This window comes from Pelodiscus sinensis, chromosome 19 (genome assembly GCF_052426305.1).
Source record: "Pelodiscus sinensis isolate ZL-2025 chromosome 19, ASM5242630v1, whole genome shotgun sequence".
NCBI lineage: Eukaryota > Metazoa > Chordata > Testudines > Trionychidae > Pelodiscus > Pelodiscus sinensis.
Window position 1 is genome coordinate 27,523,347 of NC_143070.1, and position 22,648 is coordinate 27,545,994.

The 22,648-nt window shown below is 51.9% G+C and overlaps 7 non-coding genes across 7 annotated transcripts; 3 read left to right on the forward strand and 4 right to left on the reverse strand.

Annotated features, from left to right (window-relative positions):
- Positions 1–691: 691 nt before the first annotated feature.
- On the forward strand, positions 692–763 carry TRNAC-GCA (transfer RNA cysteine (anticodon GCA)). The gene has a single exon. It is a non-coding gene; the product is annotated as a tRNA-Cys (tRNA).
- Positions 764–1,501: 738 nt separating this feature from the next.
- On the forward strand, positions 1,502–1,583 carry TRNAS-UGA (transfer RNA serine (anticodon UGA)). Its single transcript has one exon. It is a non-coding gene; the product is annotated as a tRNA-Ser (tRNA).
- A 1,857-nt stretch (positions 1,584–3,440) lies between these two features.
- TRNAC-GCA (transfer RNA cysteine (anticodon GCA)) lies at positions 3,441–3,512 on the reverse strand. The gene has a single exon. It is a non-coding gene; the product is annotated as a tRNA-Cys (tRNA).
- Positions 3,513–7,488: 3,976 nt separating this feature from the next.
- TRNAA-AGC (transfer RNA alanine (anticodon AGC)) lies at positions 7,489–7,561 on the reverse strand. Its single transcript has one exon. It is a non-coding gene; the product is annotated as a tRNA-Ala (tRNA).
- A 6,712-nt stretch (positions 7,562–14,273) lies between these two features.
- On the forward strand, positions 14,274–14,345 carry TRNAE-UUC (transfer RNA glutamic acid (anticodon UUC)). Its single transcript has one exon. It is a non-coding gene; the product is annotated as a tRNA-Glu (tRNA).
- A 1,263-nt stretch (positions 14,346–15,608) lies between these two features.
- On the reverse strand, positions 15,609–15,681 carry TRNAR-UCG (transfer RNA arginine (anticodon UCG)). Its single transcript has one exon. It is a non-coding gene; the product is annotated as a tRNA-Arg (tRNA).
- A 6,669-nt stretch (positions 15,682–22,350) lies between these two features.
- Positions 22,351–22,424, reverse strand: TRNAM-CAU (transfer RNA methionine (anticodon CAU)). Its single transcript has one exon. It is a non-coding gene; the product is annotated as a tRNA-Met (tRNA).
- Positions 22,425–22,648: the final 224 nt, after the last annotated feature.

Here is a 22,648-nt window from a genome sequence, read left to right on the forward strand (position 1 = left end):
CTTATACTATGGGACCTATATACACAGGTGCTGGTGGGGACCTGGGACACTCAGGTCTCAGGCTGGCTTCTGCTCTCCTGGCTTCCCACCAACAGCTTCATCTCTCAGGACTCTCTGGCTACGTCTACACGGCACATTGATTTTGGAATAAGCTGTTCTTGAATAGTGATTCCAAAATAGCTTATTTTGAACTAGCACATCTACACTGCAGGGAAACCTCGGAACAGTCCGAGTCAGGCTCCCCTAATGCAGACGAGCTACTGATTTAGGGCCCTGGGAGAAATAACTTAGAATGGGCCTAGGGAGGGGCCATTTTGAAGTAGCAGAAGTGGCGCATCTCCACACGCATTATTCTGAAATAGCTAATTGGGAACAGGCGTTATTCCTCGTAGAGTGAGGTTTGCAGAAGTTGGAATAACCCGTCTGTTACGTCAGATTATTTCACATTAACGGAATTGCTGCACAGACTTTGGCATTGTTATTCTAAACGGCCATTATTCCAAAATAACTTTTCTGTGTAGACAGAACCTCTGTCCTGCCCCAGCTCTGCTGCATTCAGGACAAATTCCTCGTTAGGGTCCATCACAATCTGGGGTCAGTGAGGGTCCATCCCACCTGAGATGTGTGTCACACAAAAGCCTCTTGTTCCCTGCCCAGTGCACAACATGGGCTGCAGGTATCTGTTTTGTGTGGGGGTGTAGCTCAGTGGTAGAGTGTTTGACTGCAGATCAAGTGGTCCTTGTTTTAAATCCAAGTGCCCCCTTGGAAAATCTTCTTTCAATAGAAACATTTACTTCTCCAGTTCTATTGCATCCTGGATTTCTGTTGTATGTGCCTGCTTTAAAAGAATACAAACCCTTAATGTTTTCTGGCACCAATACACATAAACCAGGCAAACTTGTCCCTCAGCTGAAACCAGCTCAAACCCGCTGTGTGTCTGGTTTCTGTTTCCATCAATTCAACAAGGGTGTGATCTAGATGTCCCTTGGCATGTCCTTGGTCTCCATGGGCTGGGCTGTGCAGAAGAACAAGAACCACACCCAGTTGGGGAGGACGGGCTGCCGTCAACCTTCTGGTGTTCAATTTAGTGAGTCCAACTAAGACCAGAGAGCACCTGACTAGTGGATAGAAGTCTGCTCTTGCTGCCTTTTGCTTCCTGCCGTGGGGATATGGCCAAGCTCAACTGCAGGAAGCCGACTCCAGCTACATAAGGAGGGATCGTGGGAAGAGCAGACACATTGGCTAGGCACCACTGGGGGCTGCCTTCCTCACCTCCCCCGGACCTGGCAGGTATCTGGGCCAGCTTAGCCCTGGGGCTGCTCTCTGGGACAGCGAACACGGACACAAGGCAGGATTCTCTCATTCTAGGACCATTTGTTGATTTTTAACCTTTCACAGCTACAGACTAACAGCCCCTCCCCCCCCCCAAGGGAGCGACTATGTGGCCCCCTCCCCCCTGAGATCTTTTGTTTGCTGTTGTCCAAGCACTGCTAAGTTCACAGCTGTGATGGCCGAGTGGTTAAGGCATTGGACTTGAAACCCCATAGGGTTTCCCTGCACAGGTTCAAATCCTGCTCACAGCAAGGCCTGTGTTTTGGCCACACCTCTAACGAAAGCAACAAACCCCTGAAACACTCTCCCCATCCACTGTCAATCTCCTTCTGCTCCTTTCAGTGCCACGTCCAGACTGAAGAGGACGCTCTTTCTACGAGGCAGAAGGGACATGTCCAGAGAACAGGGTTTTCCAAAATTTGGTGCCATGTAGCCGCAGATGGCAGGAGCCAAAGAGGCTTGACAGCCTGTTCCATCCCAGCGCGCCACCCTCCCAGCCCGCTGCTGCTCCAGGAGGGGTGTCAAGCCATGTGCATCAGGGCTTTCGTGATGTCACGTGATATCAACACACAAAGCCCTGCCCCCCACCCCAGGAGCTACTGTCAGATGGGCACAGACCCTCTGTCCTCACCTCTACAACCAGCTGTTCCCAAGAGGGTGAGTCTGGGCAGAAGGTGATTCCAGGATTCTGTTCCTGCCCTTGTGGACAGAGACACCTGGACAGAGAAGCAGCCCCAAAAGGCCCCTCCATAGCTCAGCTTATAGAGCAGAGAACTGGAGCAGCTGCCCCTAAGTGGCTGCTTTCACTCCACCTCTAAGGAGAGTTCTTTCCCCCTCACCTGGCTGAGGCAGAGCAGGCAAGGCCCTTCTAGGGGGAACAGACAGGTTCTCCACAGAAAGACCAACTGACAGTTCAGCCACAGGGACAAATGTTTCTGCCTAAGCCTGGAATTGAACCTTTAAATCTTCAGTTTAACGCTCTCCCCACCAAGCTAGTTCAGCCGCTGGTAGGGAAGTTTTTTCCCACAGCAGCACACAAGAGAGCAGCTGTTACCAGTGGCCCTGTAGGGCAAGATGAGCTTGACCAAGCCTCAGACCAGCTGGACTAGCCAGCCCACGTCACAGTGAGTCACTAGTGGCCCTGTCAGAGAAGAGCCATTGACAGCAGCAGAGATGTCCCTGCAGCTGCCTGTGGTGTCTTTTCCAAAAGGAGCACTTGTGGGCCTGCTGGCTCAGGTGTTTAGTGCTTGATGCTAATAATGCCAAGGCTGTGGGTTCAATCCCTGTGCTTGCCCTAGGGTTGTCTGGTTTGGTGTTTTGCTTTTGTGTAGCTGCCTGCTATGGACAAGGAAGGAGAAACAAGCCCTGAGAGATGGCAGAAGGGAACCATGTCAGCTGTCAGCCCCTCTTCCTCTTCCTGTAGCGCTGCCCATGCAGGAGAGAGAAGGGGCAGTTTGAGTCACCAGCTCTGCCCCATGTGAAAATGGCAAGTGTTGCCTTAGCAGCGAGTGAGAGGTGGGAAGGAGCCTGAAGTAAGCTCTTGGGTCACAGCTGCTGTAACATGTGACAATGAGGTGAGAAAAATGACTAGACAGTGGCCATGGGAAACATCAGGCTGGTTTCCCTGAGTGGGAATCAGACCAGACCAGCAAGAGTTTTGTATCCTAGCCACTAGACCACCGGGGACACAGGACACATGCTTCTTTGCTCACCTGCACTAGCCTTTCACAGGATGTCCCCCAGAGGGGACAAGAACAGAAACCAAACAGAACATCAAAGCAGCCAGACTGGGCCATGCCAATTGTTCAGCTAGGCCAGGATCCTGTCTCACAACAGCAGCCAATCTCATTGTCCCGAGGGAATCCTCACGCAGACGGTTATTATGTGATCCCTCCTGTCACCCATTCCCAGCTTCTGGAATTCACCAGCTAGGGACACCTGCCCTGTCCATCCTGGTTAAATGCCATTGATTATGGCTGCCAGGGCTCCCAAAGTTGAGTAGCTCTGCATTAAGGATTCTTATTAATGTCAAGAACCTCACGCAATGTGAAGCCAGAGTGTGATGGAACTGGAAAGGAAAATGTTGACACTAGAAGGAATTTTTTCCAAGGGGGCACTTGGATTTGAACCAAGGACCACTTGATCTGCAGTCAAAGACTCTACCACTGAGCTACACCCCCATGAAAGTTGATAGCAGCAGCCAATGTTGGGAACTGGGCAGGGAACAAGAGGCTTTTGTGTAACACGCAAGCCAGGTGCTACCCTTGGGCTTCGTCTCAGCACTGAGCAGGCGGGTGGGAGGGGTCTGATGCTGTCACATATGCAAGGCAAGTTACCTACCTGGCCCCTGAGGGGGGCAGGGGATTTGTATATTTTAGGAAGGGTCCTGAGTCCTGGCTCCCAGCCACGCACCTTGGCAGAAAGACCAACGGCCCCTGCACAAAGCGCATTGTGGGAATAAGAGTTGGGGCAGCAGGAAAGGGGCCGGCCCGTCAGCACCAGCGAGTAGGTGGGAGAAGATGGGAGTGAATCCTGCTTCCTCTCATGCGCAAAGGCAGCACTTTTCCAATGGAGCTAATTCTGCCCCACCTGCAACCTGTCTCCAGTGCTCCTGTCTGGCCCAGGAGGGCTGGTGTCCAGCAGCTCTCTGCCCCAACATGGCTGGCTTTTGGGGACAGCAAGTAGGAAGTGGGGGCTGGGGCGAGTTAGGGAGCCACTTAGCCCCATGGCTGGCTCTGCTAGTGAAAAGAAAAATTGGAAGCTGCCCTCCTGAGTGGAGAACATGGGCATCGACCCCACTATTTCTTGCATGCTAAGCAAGCGCTCTACCACTTGAGCTAATTCCCCTGGTACATTTACAGAGGCCTTCTTGGAGGCTCTTCCCTTCTCCACAGCGACGTCTGTCATCTAGGTCAGTTAGTTGTGGGAAAGGAGAAGGCTCCGAAAAGGCCTCAAGGGCAACTCTCAAGGAGACTCCCTGCAGCAAAGCCATGGGGGGGGCTCTGAGATGGCCCCTGCCCTGCAGCCTGTCTCACCTGGCCACTGTCATGGACTCTCTGTTAGGTCATCACCTCCCAACCACCTTTAGCCAATAAGCTGAGGGGCTGCAAAAGGCCCTTGTGATGTCACTGCCACACCCACCCCTGCCCTCCAGGGCTAATGTCCTGCCCCAGGCAGCCCCTTTGCCTGGCTGAGCTGCTCCCAGGGGTGAAAGTGACACATTTCTTACAGGGAGTCCTGGGAGATGAAGCAGCTGGAGAGAAGCCAGGAGAGCAGAGGCCAGCCTGAGAGCTGAGAGTCAGAGGTGCCCACTCCACTTTCACACCACAGGTCCCATGGTGTAAGGGGCAGCACTCAGGTCTCTGAATCCTGCAATGTGCGTGCAAATTTCAGTGGGACCTACTGAGACTCACGTGGTTGTTACAAGGTTCAGGTGCTTTGGTTTCCATGCCCTGAGGTTCAACGGAGAGAGTTTTGTTCCTCTTGCTGGGTGTCTGAGGCCACTGGAGCTCCATCTCCAGATGGAGCAGGCCGGGGGGAAGGCCCTGATGCCATCACAGCTGCAGGGCAGGTCACCCAACTGACCCGTAAGCTCAGCCTGTGCTGGAGGCAGCCAGAGAGTGTGAGCGGGTCAGAGGGGAGATTGGGGGAAGGGACCTGAGTCCTGGCTCCCAGCCACACACCTTGGCAGAAAGACCAAGAGCCCCTGCACAAAGTGCATTGTGGGAATAAGAGTTGGGGCAGCAGGAAAGGAGCCGGCCCCTCAGTACCAGGGCACGGGCAGGAGAAGATGGGAGTGAATCCTGCTATCTCTGGGGTCTAGAAGCTTTTCACCCCAGCTTTGTGGGAGGCCAAGTAGGAAGGGGCCTCTGGAGGCTCATAGCCCCCTGGCCTGCTGTGTCTGTGTAAAGGGGGAAGAGGACACACACTTGTCACTGGGGAACAGGGCGCATGGATCCCACTCGTTCCTGCAGAAAATGAAACAGGCTGAGCATTTTGCAGAGAACAGGCCAGAGCCCTTCTCCTGTCCCTGGAGAGATGGAAATGGGGCCGTTCCTTGTGGGGAAAGAAGTGGGTGTGTCAGGAGTGGGGTTTCAGTTCCAACCTCTTCACAGACCAGAACCCCACATTAGGGGCAAGAAAGAGCCTTGAGTCAGGCAGTGGAGAACACTTGGCTCCTGTTATGTTGTGATGGGATAGTAGGAAACTTTTCACACACAGCCTGGCTAGCTCAGTTGGAAGAGTGTGAAATGCTTAATCTCAGGGTTATGGTTTCAAGCCACATTCTGGGCAGTGCCCTTCCTTAACTCACATTCTCAGCCTGTGAGCAATTGGCTCTCAGTTTTCACCAGGGTTTTAGAAAGAAAAAGTCTAGTCCTGGGGTCCAGCTTTAGTAGAACCAAAGAGAGAACCAACTGCAATTTCCATCTTCTGAGGAGAAGGGAAGAGGATTTTCTTCTCCTCAGTTCTAGCCACATCAGCCCAGAGGAGAGAAAAAGTAACCCTCCACCCGCTGATTGTCCCCTGTCAGCTTCTGTAGCTTCACCTCCTTCCACAGCAGCTCCAGCTTTGAGCTACAAATCTCAAGGGGCTGGTGAGGAAATGAGGAGCTGGCAGCTCGGGTTAGTCGCTTCCATGAGAAAAAGAGGTGGAGTGTTCACAAGGTGCATCCCCTCCCCTGCAGAGCAGGGTGTTAGAAAGAGCCAGGAACAGAACAGTCAGACAAGTACCATCCCTTGAAGTGTGTTTCTGTGGTGTAGTGTTTATCCTGTTTGCCTAACACACAAATGGTCCCTGGTTCAAAGCCTGGCAGAAACACAGGGTCTTCTCTTATTGCGGTGCCCAGGTAACTGCAGCTGCTGCTGACCAGCCTGTTGATGAGCCCAAATCTCATGTGACAGAGGGGGGGGGGGGGTAACGTCAGCTGATAATGCCCCTGGGTGCCAACCTGGTGAAGCCAGATAAATTAGGCCAGGCAGCTGCTTGTGCCCTGGCCTCCTCTGCCCTGGGAGGCTGGTGCTTTGGGCTGGCTCTGCCTGCTGCCTCCCTTGTGTGACTTGCCCAGTGTAACAGGCCAAATGTCGGAAAAGCCTCTTCTAAAAAAAATAAGCAGAAGAAAAAGCTGCACAAATTGGGCTTTGAAATTTGCGTAGCTATTCCCAGAAGAGCAGTGTAGGGCAGACATAGCCTGAGCGTTGCTCAGCACTGGTAGGAAACAGGGAGGGACAAAATGATCTAATGGCACCTGAAGCATTTCAGAACAACTCCCAGCCCCAAACGCAAGAACCAGCCCTTCCCTCCACCCTCACTGGGGCCTGCTGGGAACTGTCTGAACTCAACCCCACCCCATTTTCACCCTAAGGATTGCCTGTTCTGTAAAAGCTGCGCCCTGGAAATGAGAAAGCAGCTAAAGTGACACTCGTGGGACTTGAACCCACAAACTTTGAATGTCTAGCTGGGCTCACATGAATCACTGCAGCTTAAAATAGTAATAGAAAAGTAGCCATGTTAGTCTAGGGTAGCTGAAACAAAATACAGAAAAATACCAGTTTCTTGCCATTTCAACCAGAAAGGACATTATCTCAATGACTTAATTACCTGCATCTTGCTTCAAAAGCCTTTTAAAACTGCACTTTAAAGGGAATCCTCTGAAATGTTATTCATGCTAAAATTCGACACTTTACGGCGGGGTCCTAACAAAGACTCTAGTTATCTTATCCTTTACAAACATAGCTTCCTCAATTATCACCTCTAATATCATTAGCTCCCCGTTCTGTTCTGAAATTTGATTTGTCCTTTTCATATGTGTTCATTTTTTTTAATTGTATCCGTTGATATATATGGTTGTGACAATTTTCCTCCACTATTTGATCTGAGGAAGTGGGTCTGGCCCACGAAAGCTCATCATCTAATAAACCATCTTGTTAGTCTTTAAAGTGCTACATAGTCCTGTATTTTGTTGCAGCTTAAAAGTCCAACATGCTTTCCATTGCACCAGAGAGCCTGATATTTCCACACTCTGCTTTGCACCATGGCAATTGCTGGTGGCAAAGAAAGGGGAGCCATGTCTGTCTCTTTTGGGAGAGCAGGTAGGAAAAGGGAGGAGGCCACTGAGCCCCTGACAGTGAAAATAAGGGATAAGAGCTGAGCCACAGTTGGAGAATGTGGGCATCGATCCCACTGCCTCTTGCATGCTAAGCAAGCGCTCTACCACTTGAGCTAATTCCCCTGTCTGCAAAAGCTGTTCCTGCCCCACCCACCTTGTTCCAGAACCCACAACAGCTCTGGGGCTGCCCAAGGCTCCTTTCTGAAAGGGCCACTTGTGAGACTGACACCCGTGGGCCGGCTAGCTCGGAGGTTTAGAACGTGGTGCTCATATCACACAGACACGTCTTAAGAGCAAACCCCTTGTTTCAAACCATAACGGGCTCGCTATTCCGACATCCCTGCAAACCTCATGGCACGAGGAGTGAGGGGCGTTTTGGAATTGTGATTTATTTGGAACTAAGTGCTGTGTAGGCAGCGCCAAATTACAAAATAAGCTATTTCAAAACTGACTCAAAATAAGCTACTGAATTGCATTGCTTATTCTGAGCTATGGGACACACCCCTAGTGAGTTAGAGCCCAGCTCTGCCCCCAGATCCCTGCTTCACCCACCCACTGCTGCCTTGCAGGCTCATGTCCTGCCCCTGGCCAGCCCCTTGGCATGTGTGAGCTGCTCTCCCTGCCCCCTCACTCAGGGCTGGTTCTGGGGCTCAAGCAGGGAACATCAGAGGCTGCTCAGGGGGCCACATTGCTAGGCCAGGGGCCCTCCTGTGGGGCTGTGAGTGTTGCTGTCCCTGCTGTACAGACAGGGCCATAGAGTCAGGGAGAGATTCACTTATCAGGCCAAGGGCACTCAGTGAGTTAGAGCCCAGCTCTGCACCCAGCTCCCTGCCCCACCCACCGACGTGCTGACTCCCTCTCTGCCATGGGGCTGTTTGAATTGGCCTCTTCTCTCTGGAACCAGGTTTAAACCACAGCTGAGACTCTGGGCAGGGGGCTGGGTATGGGGGGGTCTGAGTGTGGGAGGGGGAGCATGTGTTCCTCTGGCTCAGCTTTTCCCTTTTTTCTACCCCGGGGAATTGCCCTGCTGCAAAGCAGAGGGAGAAGATGAGGATCTATCTTTACTTTGGGGCCCTGTGGCACAACGGTAAGCATGTTAGCCATCTAAACAGTAGTGCTCGGAATGAGCCAGCCCAGTAATTCAAAGGTTTTGGGTTCAAATCCCACCACTGTCACTATTATCTGATTTCCAGAGCAGCTTTTACAGAAGAGGCTGGACCTGCCCCTGTTGCATGATGGGAGTGGCAGGGAGCTTGTGACAGGACCTTTCTGGGTACAAGAGACGTGCCTGTAACTCTAGCGTCTGGCTCTGACACTCCAACAGTGGGGCTGTCCAGCCTGATTCAGACCAGGCCGGTTGGAACCTCTTGTGCTCATCGAAGGGGATTCTGCACTTGCTGCCTTGGGAGCCTGGGTCACATTGCAGAGCTCCCCCAGGGCAGTCCCATGGCGTCACCAGGCCGGCCTCCCGCACTCTCGGCAATGTAGCTGTGTTCTATCCTTCCCCTTCAGTAACAACCGGACATTCCCCACCCAGCCACTGTGGGACCCCTAAGAGCAGTGTGAGCACCAGTGTAGCTCCCTGAGGAGACACTCCCCTGGTTTCGGGAGGGAGATGAGACGTCAAGGCCCATGACTCGGAGCCAGCTACAGATACCCATGGAAAGCTGATTTCAGAGGGGTGTGATCAGCCCTTCCTGTGTATCTGGCTTCTTCACAGGGGCTTAATCAGGAGCTATAAGTTGAAGAAGGGCCATTCAGAAGGGTGAATGTCTGGTTCAGGGGGAGAGGAGTGGCCTAATGGAGAAGGCACTGCCCTTCTAAGCCAGGAATTGTGGGTTCAAGGTCCCCCTGAGGTGATTGTTTCCTTTCAGTCATAAAAAACTTACCTTTCTCTGCTCTTTGACAGAGTTGGCAAGGCTGCTCCACACTGGCCACACTGGCTGTCTCCCTTTCTAAGGAAGCTGTTCAGATCCCTCACTTGCCAATGCTGGTGTTAGGTGCAGATCTGAGTGCTAAAAGCCCAGGTATCCAAAGTCAGAATGAAGGGGTGTGTTGTGCTCTAGAAGGCCCAGGAGTGACAGCCAGAGGGAGGTGGCTGTGACTGAACAGAGTCTATCTGGACACAAAGCGGAGCCTGAGGATGAGAAGGCCCATGAGAGGCAGAGACTCCAGATCAGGGGGGGCTAGTTATTTGCTCTGGCAAACTGACAGAAAATCCCCAGGCCCTGAGCATGGCACGGGCGAGGCCCATGGGGCAGTTTGCTTGGGGGGTTTTGAGGGGTGGAGAAGCTGTGAAGCTCTGTGAGTGGATAAGGTCCCTGGCTGAGCTGCGCCACCTGCCGTGTGTGTGACTCAAACTGTCCCTCGTCCCCTTTTATGTATCTATTGCGCTTCCAGCTTCTTTCCTCAGGCACGTTCATCCGGCAAAGACCCCCCCACACACACCCAGCAGAAACGTTTTCCTGCAGCCACCAGCCCCAGCCCCTCTCTCCAGGGAACTGCAGCCCCTCGGACCAGGCAGCTGCTCCCAGCATTCAGGAGGCACCAGGCCGAGAAGAAACCGTCTGACACAGTGCTGCCAGGGAGGGGCCTCACTGCTAGTCACTGTTCCCGTTCCAGGAGCCGAGAGAGTTTTGCCCTGGGCACCGATATTGAGGGCGTGTGCCCCTGTGTGTGTGTGAGCCCCCATGGCACCCATTGGCTCCTGCTGGGGGAGACCCCTGATACTATAGCTCCTTCTAGAGATGGGTGAATGGACCCCAAGTCCTATAGCTTCTGCCAGGAGAGACCTGACCCCTTATCTCCTGATGTGGTTTCAGTTTTACCCTGATGGATGCTGCAGACATGAGGGATGCCAGCGCACTGGCCCAGCCCGGGCCGGCAGTGACGGTCTAAATTCCCCGGCTTCTCCCCCTCACAGAGCTGCCGCCTCTCCGGGAGGTGGATGAACTGCAGGTGCGGGACAGCTCCCTGCCAGCAGGGACAGCAGCCAAGGCACCAAATATCTCTGGGTCTGTAGCCAGTGTTGGGAACTGGGCAGGGAACACACGTCTCAGGTAGGACGGACCCTCACTGAGCCCAGACTGTGACTGGTCCTAGCCAGGAATGTGCCCGGTGCTGGTTTGTGACACTCTAAGACCGTGTCTACACTGGGCGTAAGAGCGATGCTGCCGCGGTCGATGTTCTGGGCTCTAGGGAAGACCGGCTGATTGGAACTGAGCTGTGCAGAGTCTTGCAAAGGGAACTACAACTTCTCTGGATATTTGCTGAGTTTTATATGAGGGCTTATCAGAAGGGACGTCGTGGGCTCTGGAACAAGGTAGGTGAAGAGGAAAATTGTTCAGAGGTGGGGGAATTAGCTCAAGTGGTAGAGCACTTGATTCGCATGCGAGAGGCAGTGGGATCAATACCCGTGTTCTCCACTGGTAGAGATTTGCTTGTTCCTTTATTTTACAGGCAGAGACAACAAGGGAGCTAAGCACTTCTAGGGGCCTCTCCGCAAAAGGCAGGGGGTGGTTTCTGCAGTGCAGTGAGTGTCATGTTTGCTGGGCATAGAAAAGGTCCCTGGCAAAAAGCCAGACAGGAAAAATCCAGCCTGTAACACCCAGAGGAGGGGATTCACTTGCCTGGGGAGGGCAGGAACACACCAGCACTTGGCTGCCAGCCGTTTGCACATCTGGACACGGAAGCATCCTGAGCCTTGGTTCTACCAGGCACTTTCTTTTCAGCTCACAGCAAACTGCCTCCCAGCTGTGGGTGAGGGTGAGTGAAACCAGCTGCACTTTGGATGATTTTGTTAATTGTTTAAAAAGCCTCAGGCACCTCTTCTGCCTGGGGAGGTGTCTGGAATAGACGCCTAGTGTGACATCACCCTGGGGTTTTACCCCTTTAACCTCACCCAGAGACTCCTGACAAGTCTCCTGTGTCCATGTTTTATATCTAAGGAAACTCCTCCTCCCTTTTTCCTGCCAATCCTTCCTGAGCAAGCTCTACCCTTCTGTGCCAATACTCCAATAAAGTGCATTATCCCACCACGTCCCTGTGATACCAACTTCTTCCTGCTTATTACCCATAGTCCTGTGTGTCTGTACCAGCATCTAAGACACAGATTGGATTTTGCTTCCCAGTGGTCCCTTGTCCCTCCTTTATCTCTGCAGTTACAGCCCCTGCTCTCTCCCATTTCTGACCCATCCCCCAGGTGTCCATGTTGTTCACTTACCTGTGGGCTTTGGGCACCTGCCCCCATCAAACCTAGTTTAAAGCCTCCTCACTAGGTTAGCCAGTCTGCACCCAAATACTCTTCCCTTCCTCCACAGGTGAACCCCGTCCCTGCTGAGCAGCCCTTCCTGCAACAGCATCCCATGGGCAAGGAAGCCAAAGTCCCCTGCCCACTGAGCTGTAGCTTTCTGTGCCCAGGGGGCCAGACACCGCCTGGGCTCGATGGCTGGAGGGAAGTGGGGAACGGCTGCACTTTGGGAGACAAAAGTGTTGCCTGGAAACATAAAGAGCCATTTTAAAGATACATTGGAGGAGGGCTAAAGTTGGCTAAAGCACTTTGTTCATAAACAGGAGATTGTGGGTTCTACTCCCAGTGGTGCCGTGTTGTAACCTTTGCTCACATTTACTTATGCCCTTCTGGGACACAGAAGAAGCCTCCCCAGGCCACCCATGGAACTGCTGGTTCAGGAAAAGGCTGATTTGAGAGGGGTATTGGAAAGAAGGAAACCACAATCCTGGAGCTGGTCCCAGCAATTGCAGTCAGAGCCCTGCCTTGCCACTGCCAGTCACAGCAGCCTCTGCACCCGCTCCAGGCTTCTGGTTTCCTTCTTCCCAATGCTCTTCCCCAATCAGCCTTTTCCTGAACCAGCAGCTCCATGGGTGGCCAGGGGAGGCCTCTTCTGTGTCCCAGAAGGACCTCGGAAAATATGAGCAAAGGCTGCAACAAGGCACCACTGGAAGTTGAAGCCAGGATCTCCTGTTTACTAGGCAGAGGCTTTAGCCAGCTAAGCCATGGCACTCTCCTCACCTTATGTTGGGACTGCAGGGTTGTGGGAGGGAGAAAAGGAGCAAACTTTGATTATCTGGCTTGTAAACCCTTTGGTCTCAGTTTTTAGGTTGGAGTCCCCAGGTGGGGGCCCGGCCTCCTTCAGTTTGGTCCCTTCCTGAGAGCACAAAATTGACAACAGAGAATTCATTTGCCCTGCAGCAATCTCTGTTGGCCAAAGGGTTAGCAACCGAATATTTGCCCAAGTTTAAGTACAGACTCAGAAGACCCTACGAAGTGTGTTTCTCTGATTATCACATTTGCCTAGGATGCAAAAGGTCCCTGGTTCAAAGCCAGGCAAAAATGGTGCGTCTTCTCTTATTGCAGTTCCCCTTGGTGCCCACAAGGCAGTGCCAGGGCCTGTCCCCTGGTGCAGGGATGGGTGGCCTGTGTGCTGGCTTTGAGGAGCATGTGGGAGAGCTAAACAGATTAGGCTGAGATGGGAGGAGGCAGGGCTGGGGCTGAGACTTCTCAGCAGACCCTTACTTGGGACCAGGTTGTTGCAGCCACTGAGTCCAGGGCCCACCCTGTAAGTGATACTACTGCAGATGTGCACATGACATCCCGCCTCATGCCCAGACCCCAGCCACCCCATTCCCCTCACTTTCTTCCCACCCAGTACCCTCAACTTGCTTTGACACCCTCCCTTGTTCCTGCTCCCTCTATCCTGGCCAGACACCCCACCCTGCTCCTGCATCCACGTTCCTTCTGCACCTTCTCTCCTGGCCACACACGGTTCCTTGGTGCTTCTCAAGCCAGGCCCTGCAAGGAGCCACCAGGACAGGAACCAGCCCTTGGAGCTTGGCTTGCACTGGATCTGGTAGTTTGCCACCACATCTCACCTGGGAAGAGGTGACTTGTTCTCCTTCCTTCTGACCTTACGTCTCCGTTCCCTTCAAAGGTCTCCGCTGCCTCGGGACCCACCTCCTCAGGGCGCTGCCTCTCTGCCACTGGGCTGGGAGTGGGAGACTGCACAGTCTCTGCACTTGGGCTGAGAAGTCTCACTGGGACTCGTCTGTTGATGGGTTAGTCAGCCCGATGGCCAGCCGGATCCATTCCGTAGTGCTGCCCGAGAGGGAGCTTTACAAGTGCCCAGTGTCCATTGGTATTTTCTGGGTCTGTGTAGGGGATTGGGCTTGGCCATCTTCTCCATGGGAAATGCCTCTTCTTTGGAAAGCAGCTCCCAGGAGTTCATGGAACTTCTTCTTCTCAGCTTGGGAAAGGGACGACTCAGGGGCGATGGGACAGAGTTTGTGTAATGATGACAGGGGGCAGAAAGCAATAAGAATGTTTTTCTCCTACTGAAGATCCCGGGTGACAGAATGAAACTGGTAAGTAACCAAATTAAAAGTGAATCAAAAGGGAGCATTTTTGTGCCCAGTGGAACTCCTTGCCAGAGGATGTTGTGAAGGTGAAATCTACAAGAAGGTCCAAAACAGAACTGGATAATTTAATGCAGGAAAGGTCAATCAATGGCATTTAACAGGATGGACAGGGCAGGTGTCCCTAGCTGGTGTATTCTAGAAGCTGGGAATGGGCGACAGGAGGGGTCACTTAACAATTGTCTGTTCTGAGGATTCCCACTGGGCAATGAAATTGGCTGCTGTTGTGAGACAGGATCCTGGGCTAGTTGGACAACTGGCATGGCCCCGTCTGGCTGTTCTGATGTTCTGTTTGGTTTCTGTTCTTGTCCCCTCTGGGCAATGGAAAATGGACCCATGTCCTGAAGGGGACAGAAAGTGGCCTGTGAAAGGCTAGTGTAGGTAAGGAAAGATGGCTATTCATGTGTCCCTGATGGTCTAGTGGTTAGGATTCAGCACTTTCACTGCTGTGGGCTGGGTTCGATTCCCAGTCAGGGAAACTAGTCTCAGCTTCCATGACAACTCCCCATTCATTCATCTTACCTCATTGTTCCAGCAGCTGTGACCCAAGAGGGTAACTCAGGGCACTTTCCCAATGTCACCTACCACAGTATTCACACAGCAAACTGTAGTGCAGAGGAGTTCTGGCTGTTCTGGTCTTAGGCTGCCTTGGAGGTGAGTTCTGCTTCAAGGTCTTTCCTCTTCTCTTCTCCCCTTTTCCTTCTTCTAGCTGGTCTCCTTCTTGGACCCCAGTTTATATAGAGAAACTCAATACTGCTTAGTTGTTCCTTAACCAATTATTTTAGTATAATTTCACTAACCAATCAGAACATACTGTAACAGGATGACCTAACCAATCAGACCCCACCGCCTTAGCTGATTTACACCTAGCAAAATCAATTATCCAGCAGACAGAAACAGATCCAAGCCAGACTATCACACAGACAAACAACACTACTCGAGGGGATGGCAAAATGGAATCTAGGAGGCCAGACTCCTTCGTGCTTCACCAGGACCATGCACGGGATGGGCAGCGCACCAGGATCTGCATGCGCCCGGATCAGTCCCAAACCCCGCCGGCCGATTCTCTTCCCCCTGCTTCCCCCCTGGACATCCCCGCTCACCCCCACCCTCTATCGGCCTGGCGGTTCTCCCCCACTTCTCCTCCTGATCTACCCCCGCCAGCCCTGCTGCCCACACCAGCCCTGCTTCCTCCCATCAGTTCTCCCCCCCATCTTTCCCGGCCAGCCCCACTGCTCCCCCCTTCCCCCAGCCAGCCCTGCTTCCACCAGCAGAACCAGAGTAATCCAATAAACCCTGCACCACCACATCATATACTGAAAAGGGGCTCGTTTATTTTCAGAAAGCCGACACCATCTTTGGAATTTTGTATCCATATTCTCATTCCGGATGGTGAATGCACCAGGCTCTCTCCATTCCGACACATGGCAGTGCCTTAAACCTCACTGGCACTGGCAGCAGTGGGGATATTTAAAAGGCTTTTACATTTGTATTCAGGATCTGTGCACATCCTTATGCGTACCCCTCCCTGCTGGCTGATGCTCTCCCTCCCAGCAGGACAGGCCACCACTTCTCTCTTGGCACCACCACCCCCCCTTCTCTCCCAATATCCCCCATAGTTTAGACCTACTGAACAGCTACAGGCCTTCCAATGGGGTTATAGAAAAACAACATTATCACATGGGACCTTCCCAGGGCAGCAACATCAGGATCCATGAGCACAGGCAAAGGAAGGTAAATGCAACTGTGAAGGGACTCGAACCCTCAATCTTCTGATCCGAAGTCAGACGCCTTATCCATTAGGCCACACAGTCTTGACTTGCAGACAATTGGATTTCCTGCAATGTGTAGGTAGAGAAAAGTCTCCCTAGTCCAGTGATCCCCAACGTTTTGGGGATGCTGGGTGCCTGGGGGCAGGGCCGCTCACGCACCGCGCCTCCAAGGGCGGGGCCGCTCATGGGCCACGTGCCTGGGGGCGGGGCCAAGCATGTGCCACGCGCCCGGGGCCAGCACCGGATTGTGCCGCGACCCCGGAGCCAGGGCCGGCAGCAGCATGTGCTGTGACCCCGGGCAGGGGCCGCCCATGCTCCTGGGGCTGGCACCTGCCGCATTCCCCGGGCCAGCCCAGATTGCTCTGCAGGCACAAATAAATGGCCCAGCTGGCACCATGGCGCCTGTGGGCACTGCATTGGGGATCACTGCCCTAGTCCATCAGGTTTTATTATTTTCCTTGTTTGGCGTTTTAGAAATCACGTCTGAGCTGGTGAATTATTCTTATTTTGTGTAACTAAGAATTGCAGCCCAGGGATTTTTCCTGAGTCTATGTCACTTCATGGCTCTCTACCACCTAGGCTATCTCCATACTGCATCTCTCCTCCGCAAAACCTCATGCAAATGTAGCACAGATTAGCATATTGCCATGCTCATTTGCATAATTAATTGGGGTCCGTTTTTGCACAAGAGGCTTTTGCACAAAAAGGAGCTGTGTAGATTGGGGATCTCTCTTCCTACTGCTTCCCCTGGCTCTAGCCTGGCCCTGGGCCTCTTTCCTGCCAGCCCCATGGGGCCAGGGAAATGCAGGGGGCCATTCCAGAGTCTGGTTGGGGGCGGCGACCTGTCCATGCCGTGATGGGGGAGGGGAGAGTGTCACACGGCTTCTACTAGAGCTGGTACTTAAATAAAAACAAATAATAAACAAGCAGCTGGGATGGGGCAGCTGGAGGGGCCGGGAGAGCAGAGGCAGCCTGAGAGCTGAGAGCCCCAGGTGCCCACCAAAATCATCAGCTGTTTGTCCCATGCTGCAAGGGGCAGTGCTCAGGGCTCTGAACTTTGCAACCTGAGTTCAACTGTCAGTGGGATTTTCCTGGGCTGGTTGTTGCAAAACCCTCCTGCTTTAGATTTCTTGTCCTCAGGCTGGTGAGAAGAGATTTTTGTGCCTTCTGCTGGGTGTCTAATGCCCACTGGGGCTCGGCCTCTCATCTGGCTGGCTCACAAGAGCTGGAGCCATGAAACCCACCAGCCTGGCTAGAGATGCAGGGGGCTGAGTTTGTGTTTCTTGCTGCTTCCCCTGATGCCCTCAGGTCCGGTCCCAGCAGCTTCCAGACTCTGCCTATTGCCCCCTGGCCTCTGCTCACCCATCCATTGGGTGTGGAGCTATTGCCTTGGGCGTAGGAACAGTCTGGGAGAGGGAACAGCACAAGTGAGAGGCAGGACCAAGATGCACTCGACCGGTTTGGTTCTTTTGGGTCTGCCCCTTCTGCACCCCTAGAGACAGTGAAACAAAAAAAGACCCATGAGAAGAACCCAGCTAGTTTTCTTTTGCTGTGACATGAATGGATCTAGCTCTGGGGTCCTTCTGCATGGGAAGCTCCCCTGTACTCCTGGGTTCTTCTGTGATGTCACTCGCTTGGGGGAGCACAGGCCCTGACACTTGTAGATGGGCCAACATGGACAAACCAGCAGGACTCAGGCCCCCTTCGATAGCTCAGCTGGTAGAGTGGTGGACTGTCCTGCGTGCTTGGTAAGTGACCCTTAGGCTGCACTGCAAGTGACAAAAAGGTTGTGGGTATGAGCTGCTAATTGCATTTATTGGGCTGCACAGGCCTTGAGACTCCTCCAAAGGTAATGGGGAATGGCTGCACTTTGGAATTCGAATGTGTTGTCTGGGACCATAAATTAGAACAGTTTTGGAGACACTTTTTTTTTCAGAAGAGGCTTTTCTGACATTTGGCCCATCTACACGGCCCCAAATGTGGGGAAAACCTCCTCTTTCAGAAGAGTCCTTATTCCTACTAAAATGAGGAATACAGGGCTTCCGAAAGAACACGCCCACTTTTTTGGAAACTGATCTCAAAAAGTTGACCTGTTCCATGGACGGGGCAGAGTTTTTCCCAGATACAAAAGTTATCCTGGAAAAGCTCTATATTGGGGGTGCAACCAAAAGGGGCACCATGGCTTAGCTGGCTAAAGCAGCTGCCTCAAACAGGAAATCTGGGGTACAAATCCCAGTGGTGCCTTGTTGTAACCTTTGCTCATGTTTTCCTGGGCGCCATGGCTTATCCTAACACATGGAAAGTTCCTGGTTCGCAACTAGGCAGAAACACAGGGTCTTCTCTTCTTGTGACTCCCCTTGGCACCCTAAAGGAAGCTGGGAATTAAATATCCTGCACTTCATTTGCATATTCATAGACTGGTGCTATTTCAAATACAAAACGCTGTTGAGATACGCTTATTGCGGGAGAAAACCCTTTGTCAGAACTAACCCTTAAACCTCATTTCATAAGGAATAAGGGTGATTTTGAAAGAAGGGTTTTCTTTCCAAAGAGCTGTGTCTAGATAGCGCCTGTTAGTTCAAAAATAGCATATTTTGAAATAGCAGCCAGACACGATTATGCAAATCTCCACTTCATTTGCAGTGTCACTGACCTGAATTTGCATTGCTCTCTGGAAAGAGGAATGACGTGTAGACAAACCCTCACACAGGGGAGATGCAGAGATCAGAATTGCCCCACCTTTCTCAGCTTGTCTGGCTACTTTGCCCCACTTCCTGCCTCCCTGCCTGAGCTGATCAAATGGCTGAAAGCTGCTGATGGGTAGGGGGTAGGGGAAGAAGACCGGCAACAAGACCCTGGAAGCAAGAAGGACCTTCCATGGCCACCCAACATTCAATCTTGTGAGGCCATAATATGTGAAGGGGGAATTTTGACTGGCAGCCTCCTCTGAGCTGGAATTCCAGCTCCCACAGCATTCATTGGAAAGAGGCAGCCCAGCAGGGACTGAAAACCACTGCTCCAGGTGAGGTTTGAATTCACAATCTCAACATGTCTCCTATATGCATTGTTTTATAAATACTGTGCACTGACCCATTGCCCCACTGGAGCAGAAGTCTGAGCATTTGCTCCAAAGTCCTTACATTGAGAAAGTGAAGAAGCACAAAGTGGAATTGAGCCAGAGGGGCAAGAAGATCAATATTCAAGGTTTTACACAAACCAACAATTCCCCAGCAGGTCCCACTGAAATTTGAACTCAGCTTGTAGGATTCAAGCTCCTGACCCCTTCCCCTTACACTATGGGACCATCACACAGCTCTGTGTTTGAGGTTCTCAGCTGGTAACTGATACTTTTCTCTCCTTGCTTTTTCCATTCAGCTGTGTCACCTCTCCTGACCGTGTCCCATCTGTATGTGGGCTCATGGGAATGAGCTGGCCCCCTCTCCGGCAGAGGAAGGAGAACAGTGGTTCTTGTGCAAAAAGCCTGCAGTATAGACATAGCCGTGCAGTGTGAAAAACTTCAAAACAACAAGCCCCTCACCAGCAGGACCCACTGAAATTTGAACTCAGATTGCAGAATTCAAAGTCATGGGTGCTGCCTCTTATACCATGGGACCCATAGAGTAGACTGAGCATGGGGCACCTGGGATACTAAGCTCTCAGGGTGGCCTCTGGACTCCTGGCTTCCCTCCTGCTGCTTTATCCCTCTGGCTACGACTACACGGCACATTTAGTTTGGAATAAGCTGTTCTTGAATAGAGATTCCAAAATAGCTTATTTCAAACTAGCACATCTATACTGCAGGGAAACCTCAGACTAGACCGAGGCAGCCTCCTCAGTGTAGATGAGCTACCTCGATTTAGAGCACCAGGAAAAATAACTCAGACTGGCCCTGGGGAGGGACTAGTTCAAACTAGCAGCAGTGGCGCAGCTACAAAGGCCTTATTTTGAAATAGCTAATTTGGAACAGGTATTATTCTTTGTGGAATGAGGTTTGCAGAAGTCGGAATAAGCCGTCTGTTACTTCAGAATTATTTCAAAATAACGGAATTGCTGTGTAGACTCTTGCATTGTTATTGTGGAATAACGGCCATTGTTCCAAAAGAACTTTTGTGTGTGGACAGAACCTGCACAGCCCAAGAAATGTGATTGGCAGCTCGTACCCACAATCTTTCTGTCAATTGCATTGCTGAAGTCAACTGAAGACATGGACCCAAGGCAACCACTTTGGTTGCTTTCTGCTAAGGACAGGCTGGAGGGAAAAGGACAACTCCTTTGAGCAGGAGTTGAACCAGCGACCTAAGGATCACTTGCCAAACACACTCTACAGTCCTCCACTCTGCCAGCTGAGCTATCGAAGGGTGCCTGAGTAACTCTGGTTTGTTCAGGTTGTCCTTTCTACAAGTCTCAGGGCACATGCTCCCCCCCACCCTCCAAGTGGATGACATTGCTGATGAGAGGCAGAGGAGCACAGGGGTTGTCACAGGTACTTCACATGAGTGAAACTGACGTAGATCCATCCATTTCACAGTAAAGGGAAGAAAGTCGGGTTCTTCTCGTGTCTTCTTTGTTCCAGAGTCTCTAGGGGTGCGGTAGGGGAAGGTCCACAAAAAAACAAACCACTTGAATGAACCTTAATCTAGAAACACACAGAAACACCCCTCAGGGTTTCCTTACCTGTATTTAAATGTTAACAAAAATGTTGTTACTAACTCCTTGGCCAACTCCGATTGCTCTGGGGTTAAGAAATACTCTCTTGTTAATTCTGTGCACTCAGGAAGGGAGCAAATTGAAGAAGGTTGGGCCCCCCACCTGCGGACTCCAATCCAACCTCTGAGACGAAGGGGTTTACAATCCAGACAAGCAATGTTTATTGCACTTCTGTTTTCCTTCAACCCTGCCCAACCTCAAGGCAACTCCACAGTCCCAGCGGCTGGGGGAGATGTGCGTGTTAGAGCTTCTGCCCTCTGAGCTGTAGCTTTCTGTGCCCAGGAAGCCAGACACCACAACAATGGGAAAGCTGGAGGGAAATGGGGACTGGTCACTCTTTGAAAGTCAAAGGTGTCGTCTGGGGCCATAAATGAGAACAGTTTTAAAGAGGCTTTGGAGGTGGGCGCTGTGGCTTATGTGGGATCATAGAGTAGAACTGTTCTACAAGCCTGGTTGAGGAGGGCACCGTGGCTTAGTTGGCTGAAACACCTGTCTAATAAGCAAGAAATTCTGTGTTTTGGTCCCAGTGGTGTCTTGCTGTAACTTTCATTCCCCATTTTCCTATCCCCTTCTGGGACACAGAAGAGGCCTCCCCTGGCCACCCATAGAACTGCTGGTTCAGGAAAAGGCTGATTGGGGAGGAGCGTTGGGAAGAAGGAAACCACAAGCCTGGAGCAGGTGCAGAGGCTGCTGCCACATGCCCTTGTGATTCCCTGGAAGTGTCAGCGCCCAGAGATCCTGAGGCTGTGTCTACAGTGGCACCAGGAAGAAGGAAAAGGGGAAAAGAGAAGTAGAAGGAGGAGGAAAAGGGAAAGTAAAACTGGGAAGAAGAACTTGCATCCAAAACCACCTCGGGCCAGAGCTTCCAGGACAACTCTGCACAACCTTCAGCAGGGAAACAAGCTACTCAAGAATTGAGGCCTGTGACTCAGAGTAGAACATGCCTATCCCATCAGAAGAGACACCTGAAGAGCCTATTTTTCCTAGAGAGCTTTGAACCAGCACTTTGCTGCATATTAAATGAACACAACAACCACTGCTCTACAAAGGCTTTTCTTGCTAGTACTTCAACTTGAGCAAATAGTCTGTTACTAACCCTTTGGCAAACTGATTGCTGTGGGGGAAGGAATTCTCTCTTCTAATTCTGCGCTCTCCAAATCAAACCAAAGGAGGCCGGGTCCCCAGTTGGGGACTCCAACCCAAACCCTGAGAGCCAGGGGTTTACAAGCCAGATGATCAATGTTTGCGACACTTCTCTTTCCCCCCTAACTGTGCCAAATCTCAAGAGCAGCTCTACAGCCCCAGCAGCTGGGGGAGATGTGCATGTTAGAGCCTCTGCCCACTGAGCTGTAGCTTTCTGTGCCCAGGGAGCCAGACACCGCCAGGGTGGGAGGGAAATGGGGAATGGCTGCACTTTGGGAGGCAAAGGTGTTGTCTGGGACCATAGAGTAAAACAGTTTCACCAAACTGCCTGAGCAGGGCATCCTGCCTTAGCTGGCTAAAGCACCTGTCTAATAAACAGAAAATTCTGGGTTCAAGTCCTAGTGGTGCCTTTTGGACACCTTTGCTCACATTTTCCTATGTGCTTCTGGGACACAGAAGAGGCCTCCCCTGGCCACCCACGGAACTGCTGGTTCAGGAAAAGGCTGATTGGGGAGGAGTGTTGGGAAGAAGGAAACCACAAGTGAGACGCACCTGATGCCCACATATCTTCACTCTCCATGGCTGCAGGAGCTGTAGAGGTTGAACCCTAGGTGCTGACAACCCCAGGGAATCACAAGGGTGTGTGGCGCTGGCTCTCTTGTCTCAGCAATTGTAGTCAGAGCCCTGCCTCGCCAGTGCCAGTCACAGGCACCTCTGCACCCGCTCCAGGCTTATGGTTTCTTTCTTTCCAATGTGCCTCCCCAGTCAGCCTTTTCCTGAACCAGCAGTTTCATGGGTGGCCTGGGGAGGCCTCTTCTGTGTCCCAGAAGCACATAGAAAAATGTGAGTAAGGGCTCTGAAAGGCACCACTGGGACTTGAACCCAGGATCTCCTGTTTATGAGGCAGGTGCTTTAGCCAACTAAGCCATGGTGCCTGCCACTAGTGCATCATTAATACAATGAGGTTTATCAGTTATTTCTCTTGAAATAACCACGCCTTAACAGTGACTGTTATTTTGAACTAGTGCCATAACGCGAATATGCAAATGAAGCACAGGATATTTAAATCCCAGCTTCATTTACTATTTTGAATGTCTTCATTTGCATCCCTCTCTCAAAAGGTAGGCATGCCCAAACTGCCTTGTGGGCGCCAAGGGGA